Consider the following 15,019-nt stretch of genomic DNA (forward strand, 5'->3'; position numbering starts at 1 on the left):
ACACCAGTATTGCATGAATATGCAATTTAAAAAAAAACGCAGCAAATATATCATTTTAAGACTAGATTTAATAGAAATTAAGTTAATTACACAACGGCTCATAGCACAGTGATTCATGAAGTGTTCACGGTGGGCTAATTTAGTCTCTGAAGGTCTCAATCTATTATTAGTTTTGTGTTGTTTTTCTGTCGGCATGTCAATTTAGATCTAAAAACTTGAAAAGCTTTTAAAAAGTTAATTTTTCGTTTTGGGCAAAAATTAATTTTATGTCAGAAATCTTATTTTTAAGTGAAAAACAACGCCAAATAATTGTTTGAAATAGCTTTTCTGATATGTTCAGTTTGTATTCAAGTGAAAAAAAGCCAAATGATTGTTTGAAATTTCATTAGTTGGACTTTAGACAACAAAAACATGTGATTGGCTTGATTATTCATTGTCTATGGGCGGATCTTGTTGGTGCCGCCTTTGAGTTTGTGTAATAACACAAGCTTTCTGTGTAATCTTGTTAACTATTCACTCCATTAATATATAAAATTATTTGCAGTATTTCTTAGTTCATAATATTTATTTTGTAAATAATAAGAACGCGTGGTTATTATAAAAGGGTATTTATCGCAACACTTTGATTATTTTTTAAAGAGATAAATTCAAAGGGTGGCCTACTAGTTTATTATTCTAATAGTTCTTGGAACACTCATTATAACCTCCTGGAACATTAGGGTTCAGTGGAACACAGTTTGGGGAACACTGAACCCTAATACTTTATATAGTATACCAAATACTTTAGACCCATCTCATTTTAATTTAAGCTCTGGATTTTAATTTAAGTCAACATAGACTATTCCACGTATAACAGGAGACAGAACTCAACTTTTTAAAACAAACCTTGGCAGACGTTAGATTAGTCTAAACAAAAGCAGACGTAGGCCTACTTGGCATAGTAGGCAGTGGCGTAGCAACCCGTGCCCACGACCATTTAGGGGGCTTACACACGATGGTGAAACAACCATGGGGCCAGGGACCCTCTATGCAACATAAGCTCTTGTCACGAGTTGAGACTTACTTAGACTTAGGTCCTCCCGCGCCGTTCGGCGCATTGGGCGGCAAGCTGTCTCCATAATGATCTGTCACTGGCAATGTCTGAAGCCTCTTCCCATCTGGTGTCCACTGTTCTGAGGTCCTCCATGAAGGTGTGTCGCCAGGTAATACGAGGACGTCCCTGTTTGCGCTTTCCTCGTTTTGGCTTCCATGTTATCGCAACTCTTGGTGTGCGTAATTCATTTTGACGTAGAACATGTCCCGCAAACCTCATGCGACGCTCAGTCACAACCTCACTAAGTGTTCGACTCCCAGTTCGGCAAAGGATTTCCTTGTTTGAGATCCGGTCTGTGTATCTGACTCTTAAAATCCGTCTCAGCCATCTCTGTTGAGCCACATTTAGTCTTTTCTCAATTTTGACAGATGACTTCCACGTCTCACATGCATATGTAGCAGTTGGAATGACGATTGTGTTGAGAAGGTGTATTTTTGTCTCGAGTCCAATGGCTTGGCTAGTCCAAATAGGCTGCAGCCTTTGGAAAATGCTCCCTGCCTTTCCTATTCGGCACGCTACACCATGGTAAGCGTCTCCATCATTTGTTATGATGCTGCCAAGGTACGTGAACTTGTCCAGCTCTTCAAGCTTTGACTCGCCAAGTCTGACGGGGACACCCTTTGCCTTATATCCCACTCGCATAATTTTAGTCTTATCCAAGTTTATGCGGAGGCCAATTTTGGGTGCCTCTCTGTCTAGGCTCTCCGTCATTTCTTGAATGCATTTATTTGTAGCCCTGAGTAGTGCAACATCATCAGCAAAGTCCAAGTCCGTCAATCGGAGTTGTTCATGCCATGGAATACCAAAGGCAGTCTGGTTCATTGCTCTCCTCATTATGTAGTCGATGGCTAGGAGGAAAAGGAAGGGAGATAAGATGCACCCCTGTCTCACACCTGTCTCGATTGTAAAAAACTCTGTTGTTCCCTCTTCTGTTTTAATGCAGCAACTAGACTGACTGCAAAGGTGTCGTAGGATCTGGACGAATTTTTCTGGTCTACCGAGTTGAGACTGTGACCTATTTCGACCAGTTTCTAGAAGCCCGCGGTCAAGTCAGCGGTGTCCAGCCTAAACAAATTAATTTTAGGCATCCAATCAAAGAAAGAGGTTAATAGCATACGTCAGCTTCTAGACGTCACAGTTACTAAAATAATTAGGGGAGAAGTTTCCATGATTCTGGAATGTACGATTAAGAAAAGTATAAATTAAGGGAAAGTCGGTTTGTCGGGGTCCTCGCCAGGGGCGGACTGGCTATATGGGCAAACGGGCAAATGCCCGGTGGGCCGGTACCAAATGGGCCGGTCTGGTCGCGACCAAAGAAAAAAAAATTAAATGCAGACAACTTTAAAAAAAAGTGACAGCAGCAAGACACAAAGGCCCGAACACGTTATTTTCTTGTTTTTTGTTTTTTGTTTTTAATTATTATTACAATTAATTTTGTTTGAAATTCAACAAGAACAAAATTTAAGAATTACACTATACACTGTACGTGTTATAATTTGTAAAACGTTAGACCGTACTTTCTGCTATGCATGAGCGGCATGGCCTTCAGCACTACTTTGATGTCTTCAAGACTGTTTGGCCTGATCATTTTGCTTTGTCGGCATGGGCCTTTGATGGCACTCCTATTTTGTTTTGCTCCTTCCCTCACCCGTTTTTTTTTTGATGGTTCCATGAAAGTTAATGAAAAAGAGGGATGGGAGAGGTTAAGTTAGAAAACATTGATATAATGCGTCAAAAGGGGAGACTATTAGCTCGTTAACAAAACTTTATAGAAGTTAACTTAAACACATACACACAGCCGCGAAATAGCAAACCACCCAACTTATTAATAGCTCAATACGGGTATAACCGTATAAAGTTCTACTTTCTGCGATTTGAAAAGAAAAAAGTAAGTTTCTTGTTGTTTATTTGTAATAACAGATCTAAAAATACTACACTTAAGGCTTACAAAAAAAATATTATTTAATTAAAACATAAATCTAGATCGAAATCGATATTTGTACCGTTATGATTATATGATTAATGGCAAACTTATGCTTAGTATGAAGTCATTGATGATGAAAATTATTACAATAATTTATATAGCGCTGTCACATCCGATATTTAATGAAAGGAGATTTAGAATCATTTATATTTTAAATAATATATTCATATACAAATCGCGTTTTTGAGAATGTACTAGGACGAAGCAAGAGTTTTTCACATTTAGAAGTACCTCTCTAACCGTTCTGCTTTCTCTTATCTTGTAAAGGAATATATATAGTTCGTCCATCGTAGTTCGATTATGACCACTTTGTCATCCAGGGGGCTGAGGGCTTTGCACTGGGGTTTTATGTCTCCTCGTGTGGCTGGTGAGACCTATGTGAGCCCGGAATGTTCGGCCGCACACTAGGCAGGTTATTCCAGCTGCAGCTAGTGTCATTGGCCTTGCTTTTCTTCTCTGGCGTTTTTCTTCTGCCAGCTTTGTTCTCTTTTCCTCAGCAACCTGTGCGCCGGTTTTCACAGCGCGACGTCATGATGCTCTGTCATGTGCCTCTGTCTCCCAGGTGGCTGGGTCTATGCTGAACCCCTTCAGAGAAGCTTTGAGGTTGTCAAGCGTTTTCTTTGACAACCTTGCGAGCGCTTTTCTTCGCTTAGTTGGCCATACAAGAGTCGTTTAGGGATGCGGTGGTCTTCCATTCTGCATACATGTCCTGCCCATCGCAGCTGGGACTGCATCAGGATTGTGTGGATGCTTGCAGACCCGCTCTTTGAAGGACTTCAGTATCTGGTATTTTGTCTAGCCATTTGACATTCAGTATTTTTCACAGACATGTCGTGGTAGTGATTCAGTTTCTTTGCAAGTTAACTGTACACTATCCATGTTTCTGAGTCATAGAGCAATGTAGGGAGGATAGACTCCTAGTTTTGTATTTGTGGTGATACCACTTTAAAGGAATGGGTTTCCTGAGTCAGCTAGGAAAACCAATGACTTAGCATATTTTAAGTCACAGATCAACATGCATGACTAGATTGACACGTGAAATGCGTAGGACCTAACTATTTTTATTTTTTTTGAAGAAACGTCTGTAATCTATAAGTAATACCAAAAAGTTTGAAACTCATTAAGGCTGCTATTGTAGTGTTTATATTTTTCAGACTACATACATGTATAAATAGAATACATTATGTAAGCCTACGAAAGCATACATCCAGTTTTCGATGCGTTATCAAACTTTATATATTTTGAATAGGATTAGGCTTACTCCTATGATAAAACACATGGGCGTAGCCGAGAGGGGAGGAGTTCAAACCATCACCGGCCTCAGATCTCATTGTCTGAAAAGGAAACTTTACTTAATTCCCCAGTGCAGCCAACTTAAGCAAACTACAGTCACCAAATTTCATGAGCGTAGCCAAAAGGGGTTTTGTGGTTTCCCTTCCCCCCCCCCACCTCCAATACAAAAACTAAAGCATTTTACCTTTTTCTACCAGTCGCTGGACTCCACTGAATAGAAGATTTAGTTTTTGATTTTTTTAGCGGAAGAATAGCAGGCTAATTGCACTGTAGATACATCAAAATATGCATTTTTTAAAACTTAAAATAACGGAAATAATGCTTGGATCCGGGGCGAACAGAGCTTACAGCGCTCCCCCAGACTCCCTAGCTGTCCCTTGGCGGTGTATACTGCCTTTCACTAATTATAGGGAGTATTCTAGGGTAGAAAAAACGTTTGAAAGAATGAAAGATAAGAATGTAATAATGATTAATTACATATAGACACACACCAATATATATATAAATTAAAATCCCCCCCCCACACACACCGAAAATATATGACATGACATTTGTGGGCCGGTTTATATGGTAATGCCCTGGCCGGTTTTGATACCCAGTCCGCCCCTGGTCCTCGCATAGTAACGATTTTGTAGAGCAATAAGTCTTTGTTAGTATGAGTTTAAATATTTGCGGGTCCAATAGTTGAAGTGATATTAGTTGAAGTTACTTTAATTGAAGTTATATAAGTGAAGTTTTGTTGTATCTTTAAATTTCATTTTATGAAGAAGTTGTTATTGAATTGAGAAGTTAATTATATGTGAAAGTTGAAGAAGTATTATTAAAGAAGTTTTGGAGAGAATACAGATGTTTCTTCATTGAATCATTAAGTTGTAATACAATCTCCAGTATGTGATGATTCTGTTTAATCAACACTTAATATAATAAGAATTAACCAGAATTAGATAAACGGAAAGCGTCACATTTCTGACACCTCCGACAAATAAAGGCATCGATAAATAAAGGCACCGACGAAGACAAACATCACATACTGACAACTTCGAAGAATAAAGTCGTCACATTTATGGCCCCTCTGATAAATAAAGGCATCACATTCTAGCACTTTCTACGAATTTTTTTAAGCCTCTGACGAATTATTCATAGTCTCTCTGAATGACAAAGCCTCAAGATAAAGCCTTACAAGAAAAGCCTCTTACATAAAACTTCAACTATACGTGAAATCATTACAACGAAAGGTATTTTATTGCCATTTTACAACAAAGTATTCTATATTGAAACCTTCAACCAAAAGGTACCATAACATTTGGCAGAGAGCACGCCCTGCAAGAAGGTTAGTACCTTACATTATTAATATTAAGCTGTGAAAGCTACAATTAATAAGCTCTGAAAGCAACGTTACTAAAATTAGCTCTGTACGCTACATTGTTTACAAACATTGACCACTCGCATTCCTCACGAGGGAACCACCGATCGATATAAAACTAGGTCAGCCCTAGTTGACCTTTAACCTGTAGACAGTCGTCGTGCTTGGTCATCGCTAGTGTCGGCAGTATATATAAATATAAAAGTTATTAAGTTATTACAGTGGCATCTGTCCCGGACTTGTGTAAAGTATACATCAAAATAGCCGCTGGCTTTAACATGCCACAAGAAAGAATGGAGGAATGGTGCACTCAAAAAGTAAATGAAAAATAAGAAAACGTAAAGAAGAAAGAGAGGCAGAAGAAAAGAATTTTTTAAGAGAAGAAAAAAGAAGGAAAGATGAAAGATAGATAGAAGAAAGAAAACGACGAGAAATCAGAGAGATAGAAGAAAGGAGAATGGCTATGGAACTGGAACAGATACGAAAGAAAAACGAAGTATACGATCATTACGAGTCAGAACTAGAAGTACTTTCACGCGTGAAAGATGAAGTAGAAAGGAGTAAGCTGCAGGCGTTGTTCAGAGATATGTGTTTATTTAGGTTGAAGCTCATTGATGAAGAAAAACCTGAAGTTGCCCTGTACGAGGACATCGCAAAGCCACAGTGTGTTAAAGATGTAGGTGACACGATTTAAGAAGTGACAGAAAATACGTCCACACAAGACAATGCGAGTGAAACAAAAGAAAGGACAATGGAAACTGAAGAACATAAAAATTAAAGGGAAGTAAGTACCGTTACAGTCATACAGTCAAGGACGGAAGAAACAGATAGAAATATAGAAATAAACATTACTGAAGGAACTGAGACATGGTTTATGAGTACAACAAGAATACAACTGAACTTCAACAATTTAATAATGAAGAATTTAAAGCTGAACAAAAGAAAGATACAACCTCGACAAGAATGTACAAAAAGACGCAAACGAGTGTAAAGCAACCAAGACTTAATGTACCTAATTTCAAAGAAAAAATACTGGTGAAGAAAAGTGTTAATTATGATACTTATGAGTTTGTTTCACACTATGTGTAGATATGCTATATATATTTTAATTTAGTTTTATTTTCTAGTTGTTCCCAACATGCTGTATTAAAAATGGCGGCGGCCAGCTTAGCCTGATATGAATATGTTGTTCATGCTCTAGATCAGTGGTTCCCAAACTTTTTTGTCTCATAGACCCCTTGCCATGTTTTCTGGTTTTCGGTAGACCCCCTGCTTAACTTTCAAATTTTTGCAAATTCAACAATTTTTAAAACTAATTTCTATCTATACAAAAAGTAAAGTAAAGTTCCCCTCAGACCTTGTGGTCTATAGGGCAGATGATGTAAAGGTCATCTGTTTCTGTGGCCTACGATTATCGAGGGTGTCATGTGGCAAGCACAACGACCAACAACCTTTACTTTCCCCAACTAATGTCAGGTACCTATTAGAGCTGGGTACCCATTAGAGTCTTCGACAGGATTCAAACTCGGGACCCCCGGTTCAGAAGCCAAGCACTTTACCGCTCAGCCAAAACGCCTCCTAATTTCTATCTGTAGAGAGTTGAAAAGTGAAAAAGTAATTTAAAGCTACATATTAGAGATTTTAGAGATCTCTCTTTTTTATTGATAAAATTCAAAACCAATTAAAATAGCAATATGTATTGCTGGAATCTCCTAACAAAATGGCCTTAAGTTTCATTGTAAGAGTTTTCGCAAAGAGCAGTTTCTCGTGTATTTGTTGACGTTTCACGAGTTGCTCAAATATTCAGTACGCGCGAAGATGTTATCACTATCGGTAGAAAGAGCGAAGGCGAGTGACTGTCGCCTAAACCAGTAAGTTTCGAGCATGAAGGGCTCATTAGTCTTGGCTGGCTACCCACTAGCAGAAGTAAAACTGAATTCAAAACTCTCCTGTCTTGCAACTCAAACATGGGAAAGGTTTTGTGGGTTAACCTGAGGAAAAATAAGGAGCCGGCGACCCTAATGCAGTTTGCAGCACACACCACTACATTCTGTCAGAACCTGTGATGCTGCTGAGCCCAAACTTATATATGTCTTTTGCAAAGAATTACATATGAAGCTTTTAATTTTATAACTCATGCCACCGAAGTAACCTTGAACTGTATTGTTGCTTAAAGAGATTCTTTTAATCATATCAGATGTGGGTTTGTGTAAAACAGGTTTTAAAACTACAACAGCTGGTAAAAATCAATGTTTTACCTATGGTGTTTTCCGCATTTTGCCATTAATAAGTAAATTTCCCCTATCAGACATTGTGATGATGTTATGGTCATCTGTTTCTTTTGCCAACGGTTAACGAGCAGGGTGTCATGTGGGCAGAACAACGACCAACCGCCTTTACTCTTACTAACATAATTCAGGTACCCATTAGAGTTGGGTGGACTCAGGGGAGCCCTAAAATCCTATATTCATCGAGATTTGAACCCAGGACCCCAATTACGGAAGCCAAGCGATTAACTACTACCACCACACCCTTATTTTGCTATGAGGGAACAGATATTGTAAGACTCATAAACCACCATCTTCTCTACATGATGTTGAATAGAGATTTTGTGGGTCTATTCTGAACTTTATCTTTGAATGTTCAAAAGTTTTTCAAATCTACATCTTTTTTTCAGGGTGATATTGTCGCAGATGATCCTTAAGCGTAATTAGTTTCATATCGTCATAAAAAAGGCAATCGGCAACCGCTTGGTTGACAAGGAAAGAATGAACAATTTTATATAATCAACGCTATACAGTCTACATTTCTTTTTGTTAAACATTATTTACACGAAGACAAAATTAAGTTATTTTAATAAGTATTGAAATTAAATTATTAAATGCAACCAATTTTTCGTTTGAATAGCAGGATAAATATTTAAATGATTAACTAAGTTACAAATTATATCTGGTGTGAAGAATTACATTAATGGGATGTAAAAATTAAAGTCACGACCTGCTTATATGAAATCTATTATCCTAGACCCCCTTGGACATCTCATAGACCCCCAATTTTTTTTTCACTTTCGTAGACCCCTTGGAGGTCTTCGTAGACCCCTGGGGGTCTATATAGACCACTTTGGGAATCACTGCTCTAGATCTAGTACAAATATTCCTTCTTCCTTAGTGCTATTAGAGCATGGAATGGGTTGCCTGAGTCAGCCAGGAAAACCAGTGACTTGGCAGAATTTAAGTCATTGGTTAATATGCATGACAATACGCATGACGCGTAGGACGTAATCATCTTCTTTTTTGAAGTAACGTCTGTATTATATAAGATAAAAAGATATGTAGAATATATGATTTTGTATTTATAGTTTTGCATTTATGTATTGCAGGTTATTGTTACTGCTTTAGCTGCTGAATATAACTGCTGTGTTATTGCTGCTTTAAGATGCTATTAGTCTGCTGCTATAACCTCTGCTGCATTTATTACTGCTATTAGTATTGTTATTGCTTCTGTAGATCTAGGGAATCTAGTGAGACTAGTGTTATTTTGATTTTGTTTTTGTAGTGATGCCTTAGTCGGCTTAGATCTAGTGGCTTAGTCTGTTCTTAGTAAATAGTAAGGTACTAAGGTGTTCTTGTTTTAGTTTTAGTTATGGGTTGGTTGTAGTAGTAGAATACTGTAGATCTAGACTAGTTTATTGTAGTGGGTTTATGTAGATCTAGGTCTAGTGTAGTAGTTGTAGTGATTTAGTTAGATAGTTGGTTTTATCAGTTTGTGTTAGTTAGTTTGGTTAGTTTGTTGGTGTTTGGTAGTGGCGTAGATTTAGAGGGTTTTAGTCAGTTGTAGTGGTTAGTGTATATATTCTATTTTTTATTATTGATTTTTTTTTATGTAAATAAAGTATCTTTTTGTTTTATTTATCCTAAAGTAAAGTTTCGTTGGTGCTTTCATTGTACAAATACTCCTTCTTCCCTAGTGCTATTAGAGCATGGAATGGGTTGCCTGAGCTAGCCAGGAAAACCAGTGACTTGGCAGAATTTAAGTCATTGGTTAATATGCATGACTAAATGCATGACGCGTAGGACGTAACGACTGTATTATATAAGATAAGATAAGTTTAGATTTAGGTTAGTATAGTTTAGTATGTCTGGTTACTTAGGCGACTCTAGCCTCTTGGTCGTAGACTGAGGTGTCACAGATGAAACCCACCCAGTAGCGCTAACATCTGCCTACTGTATAAAATTTAATGTTTAGCAGAGAAAAGGCCTCCACTCAGCGCCTCCTGACCTGCTCACACATACAAAATGCTAAAAAGGCATCATAGCATGACCCAGATTAACTTCACACAATGTTTCTTGTTTCTCTCTCTCTTTCTCTCTCTCTCTCTCTTTCTCTCTCTCTCTCTCTCTCTCTTTCGATCCTTTATTTCCCCGTGTTCACTCCACGAGTTGTACTTTTAGGCTGTTCTTTAAACTTGTACTCTAACACTTTTATTTGTTGCCATTTTGTCTAGTTTGAACATGTCAGTTAAAACTAAGTTAAAAGGTAAACATGTCTAGAAGCCATGTTTGGTGTCTCATTAATAGATCAACAGTCTACTCCCTGGTTAGTCGGGGTAGCAATCGATCCACTTCCCAAGTTAGTACCGCAGGTAAATCGGCTGAGGGCTCCGCCTCCTAGCGACCATAACTAACTACAAATAAATGATCAACTTGGCAATGCTTTGGGAGGTAGTTAGGTGCAGATAGGGGAAACAAGGGATTGGGAAGGGGGGGCGAAATCTCCTTAGGAAGAACACACACACACAAAGATCGAAAGAAATGTACGACAGTGTGAAGGCTACTTAGATGTACGCTTACAAACGAACTGTTTTATTGACAGAGATAGCTAAATTTCTTTGGAACATGGTATGGGTTTACATTAAGTCCTAAAGACTGGAGTACTTTGCGAGATATGAACATCAGCGGGAATGGGGGAGAGGCGTTAATGTATAAGCTGACAGTTTTGTGTGTGTGTGTGTGTTTGGGTTTAACAAACAACTGGATTATTGGTAAGCGTTTATGAAAGACAAGTCTTAAAATAACCGGGAAAGGAAGGGTGGGGTTACTAATTAAAGTGCATGAACATTACTTTGTTATTTTTTACATGTAAGACACAGACTTTAGATTCAGTGATTCCCAAAGTGATCTATATAGACCAAGGGGTCTACGAAAAGGAAACAATAAATTGGGGGTCTATGAGATGCCCAAGGGGTTCTATGATAATGGATTTCATTCAAGCAGGTCTTGACTTTAATTTTTACATCCCAGTAATGTAATTATTTCATATACTAATGTATGATTTGTATCTAAGTTAATCTTTTAATTATCTATCTTGCTAATCAAACAAAAAATCGTTGTATTTAATTAATTTCAATACTTATCTAAATAGCTTAATTGTGTTTACATGTAACTAATTTATAACAAAAAGAAATGTAGATTTTACAGCATTTATTATTTTTAATTGGGATTTATTACTTCATTGTCATACAAGCGGTTGTCTAAGTGCCTTTTTATGACGATATGAAACTAATTACCCTGGAGGTTCATTTGAGACGATGCCACAATTATAAAAAGATAAAGGTTTGAAAAACATTCAAACTCTCCAAGATAAAGTTCAGAATAGACCCACAAAATCTCTCTTCAACATTACATAGAGAAGGTGGTGGTCTGTGAGCGGTTTACAAGATCTTTTTACTGATTGTCAAATAAGGAAAACACTATAGATAGAACATTTAATTTACCAGCTGTCTTTTTACATAAACGTACGTGTCTGATATTATTAAACGAATTTCTTTAAGCAACAATACAGTTCATGGACACATCGGTGGTATGAATTGTAAGATTAAAAGCTTCTTATGTAATTCTTTGCAAACGACATATACAGTTTTGGATCAGTGGCGTCACAGGCTCTGACAGTGTGTAGTGTTGTGTGAAACCTTTCCCATGTTTGGGTAAAGCTGCAAAGAGGTAGAGGTTTAAATTCAGCTTTCCCTCTGCTAGGTGAGTTGCAAGACAAGACTAATGAGTCCCTCCTGCCCGAAGCCTACTGGTTTAGACGCCAGTTACTCGCCTTTGCTCCTTCTCCTGTTATAAAGATAGTTACGTGGGCCCAAAATTTGAGCCAGACGTGAAAGAGCAAGAAATACACGAGAAACTCTTTGTGAAAACTTTGACAATGATACTTAAGCCAAATTTATTAATTAATATTTAATGCTTGAAGAACTACTTCATAGAGCTACAACTATATAAAACTTAATATCCGTAACAACATATAATGAACCAGCAAAAAAAAAAAAAAATCCAGCGTATTTGGTGATTCCAGTAATACATATTAATTATTTTAAATGCATTAAATTTTAACTTTATCAATGAAAAGGATACATCTCTATAACTTTAAATGTAGCTTTAATTAACGTTTTCATTCATCGACTCACTACATTTTAAAAATGGAATTGAATTAACTAATTTGCAATAAAAGTTAATCAGGGGGTCTACCGAATACCAGAAAACATGCAAGGGGTCTACGAGACAAAATAGTTTGGGAACCACTACTTTAGAAGCCTTATGTATTGTTTTCTATTATAGTATCTTTTAACCCCTCCATACGTTTTAAAAATTGTAGCTAAAATCTTGCCCCCTTTTGTTTTGATGTGAAACGGAAAATAGCCAAAAACAAAAACTTGAAAGTAATTGGTATTCCTTATTTTTTCATATTCAATTTATTATTATCATTTTTTTTTTTTTTTTTGCATGTTGGAAAAGTTCCCCTCCCCCTATAATTTTTAATGGTATTAATTTAAGCAGTTCGTTTGTTAATGTCACGTGATTGTCAAGCGTACATCTCGTAACAAGTTATTAATAAAGTTCCTTTATTTTCTTGACTTTCGGGTATGTACAAAGTAACAAGACAATTCTTCTATGCATCTAGTGTAATAGCCAGGGTTATCTTCTCAGCAAACTTTGGAATATCAAAGCAATTAAAGAAGTGAAAACTTTTCCCCACAGATTGCACTTTCTGAAACGTTAAGAATTTGTTAGAAAGAATTATTTCTAGGAATTTACTTTTGTTAAACAAGGCTACGCTCGACTGAACGCCATGAACCCTTAAGTTCCATAGATCTAAGCGGCAAGGTTTGTTTTTATTCCGAGAATTCTAGTGTTTGAACCCGTTCAATTGCGTTTTGTTTTAATCATTAATTTTATAAAATACTGTTAAAAATAATTAGTCACAAAGGAATACTCTGGTTTGACCGTTATTATTTTTCAAAATAAATCTTCTTAAAATTAAATTTTGTAAGACGGTCTAAACAATCTATAGGTAATCATGAATGTAAGCGTAAAAAATTATTTTTCGCGACATTCTTTGTTGTCTCTTCCTGGCCAAAAATAAATCCAGATTTGTTTATCAAAAATAATTTTGGCATCATTAAGTGCTGCCAACTAAAAATGAGAAACACCCATTATGTACAGATGTATTAATGTTAGACACAATAATTTAGACCACAATAAAATAGTTCTTTTTTTTTTTTTTTTTTTTTTTTTTTTTTAAAGATTTATTGCAATCAATTTTTGTGTGTGTGTGTGCTAAATAGATGTTACTTTTCATTGTCACTGAATTATGAATTATTACAATCTCTGAGTAATTTTTTTTTTGTGTGAATTACCTACGTCTGTATTTTATAGGACAAGATCTGGATTGAGATTTTTTTAAAAATAGCTTTTATGAATTGCTAGACCAGATTCCATATATATTATTTTAAATAGTTTTTATTTTCATAAAGAGCATTTTTCATGCTTATAGCATGCTCAGAGCACTATGGTCCAATCTGTTTTCAGGATCACTTGGGGGGGGGGAGGTATCCAGGGAAAATGTTTTCAGTAATGCTTTTAGTTGCTCAGTAAGCACAACTCTGAGTCCGATGTTGAGAACCCCGAGCCTCTTTATATGTAGCTATCACAAGCCCAAGCGTTTTATGTCTCTCACGCTTGTCATATAGCGATTTCTATTTATTTATTTCTCTTGCTGTATTTTGAAAGTATGGTAAACGATGTTAAAAAGGGTAATTAATTTATGTAAAAAAGAAAAAAAAAAGCTTATTATTATATAGTGAGTAGCATACGCCGATATTTTTCAGAGCCTGCATTAGCCTAGGTCGCTGCAACCTAGGCGACCGCAGTAAGCCACGCACTGTCATAGAACCCACTCTAATCCTAGGTGTAAATTATTAAAACGAAACCATTTTATAACTTATAACAGATTTTCCGTGGCCTACTGATTTACAAGAAGCTCCTGGAAGGTGACTTCTCACAATTTATTGATAAAAGATACTTTCGTGTGTAGGCCTACTGTAATAGTTCTGCCTTGTATTTGTTGATGGCTGTCGGACTTCGACACTCTGGAGGCCTCAGACAGGACAGGGGTGAAGAGCCCCATGTCCAGGCCTGGTGGTTGGATAAAAGCAGCCTTTCTAACCATCAACGGGATAATGGCGCTTACGGCGCCGACGCCCTACTGGACTTCACTGAAGGAGGCATGGGCAGAGGCGGCCTTAGCAGTGCGCGGGGCCCTAAGCCGCAAGTGTAGGCTATATATCCATACCACATCACATCACTAAATGTCTCGTCCGCCTCTAATGCTGTAGGTCTTATTTTTGCTACAAAACATAGTACCTTACTTATGTACTGTACTATTGGCCGTTTGACTACATTACATAATGTACTTTATGAAAGATTTTGCCTTAAAGTTTAATCAACGTAACTAATGATTAAGACATTTGTTCATGAACAATCAACAAACTACATAATAATATTTCTGCTAAACACTCTGAAGGTTAAGATTATGGCCGCCGCAAGAAGAGCGCAAAAGGTCGATTGTTGATGCGAATAATGTGTGCTTGGACTCCTTGGTGCTTTCCCTTCAAGTTTACACCATTGTATTTGTATCCCTGGACACGACAATCGGCGATGTCCTGACCAACGTTCACCAGCGCAGCAAGAAGCGCCATGACAAACAATTTCCTGTTAAGTTGTCAACAATAGGATACGTCCAAAAAAACTCAATATAAGGGACATCAGCTCTTTGTGGCTAACATCAGGTGTGTGGTCAAGAATGACGGGAAAACATTTTGCAAGTTTGATTTTATCAATAATGTTCCCTTTTACTTCTGATGCCATAATGTTCATATTCTCGTTTTGAATCCTATGCCCGATGTAATGGCCGTGAGCCTCGGCGTTCTTAATTCTTCGAAGATGTA

This window comes from Biomphalaria glabrata, chromosome 4 (assembly GCF_947242115.1).
Source record: "Biomphalaria glabrata chromosome 4, xgBioGlab47.1, whole genome shotgun sequence".
In the NCBI taxonomy this organism is placed as follows: Eukaryota; Metazoa; Mollusca; class Gastropoda; family Planorbidae; genus Biomphalaria; species Biomphalaria glabrata.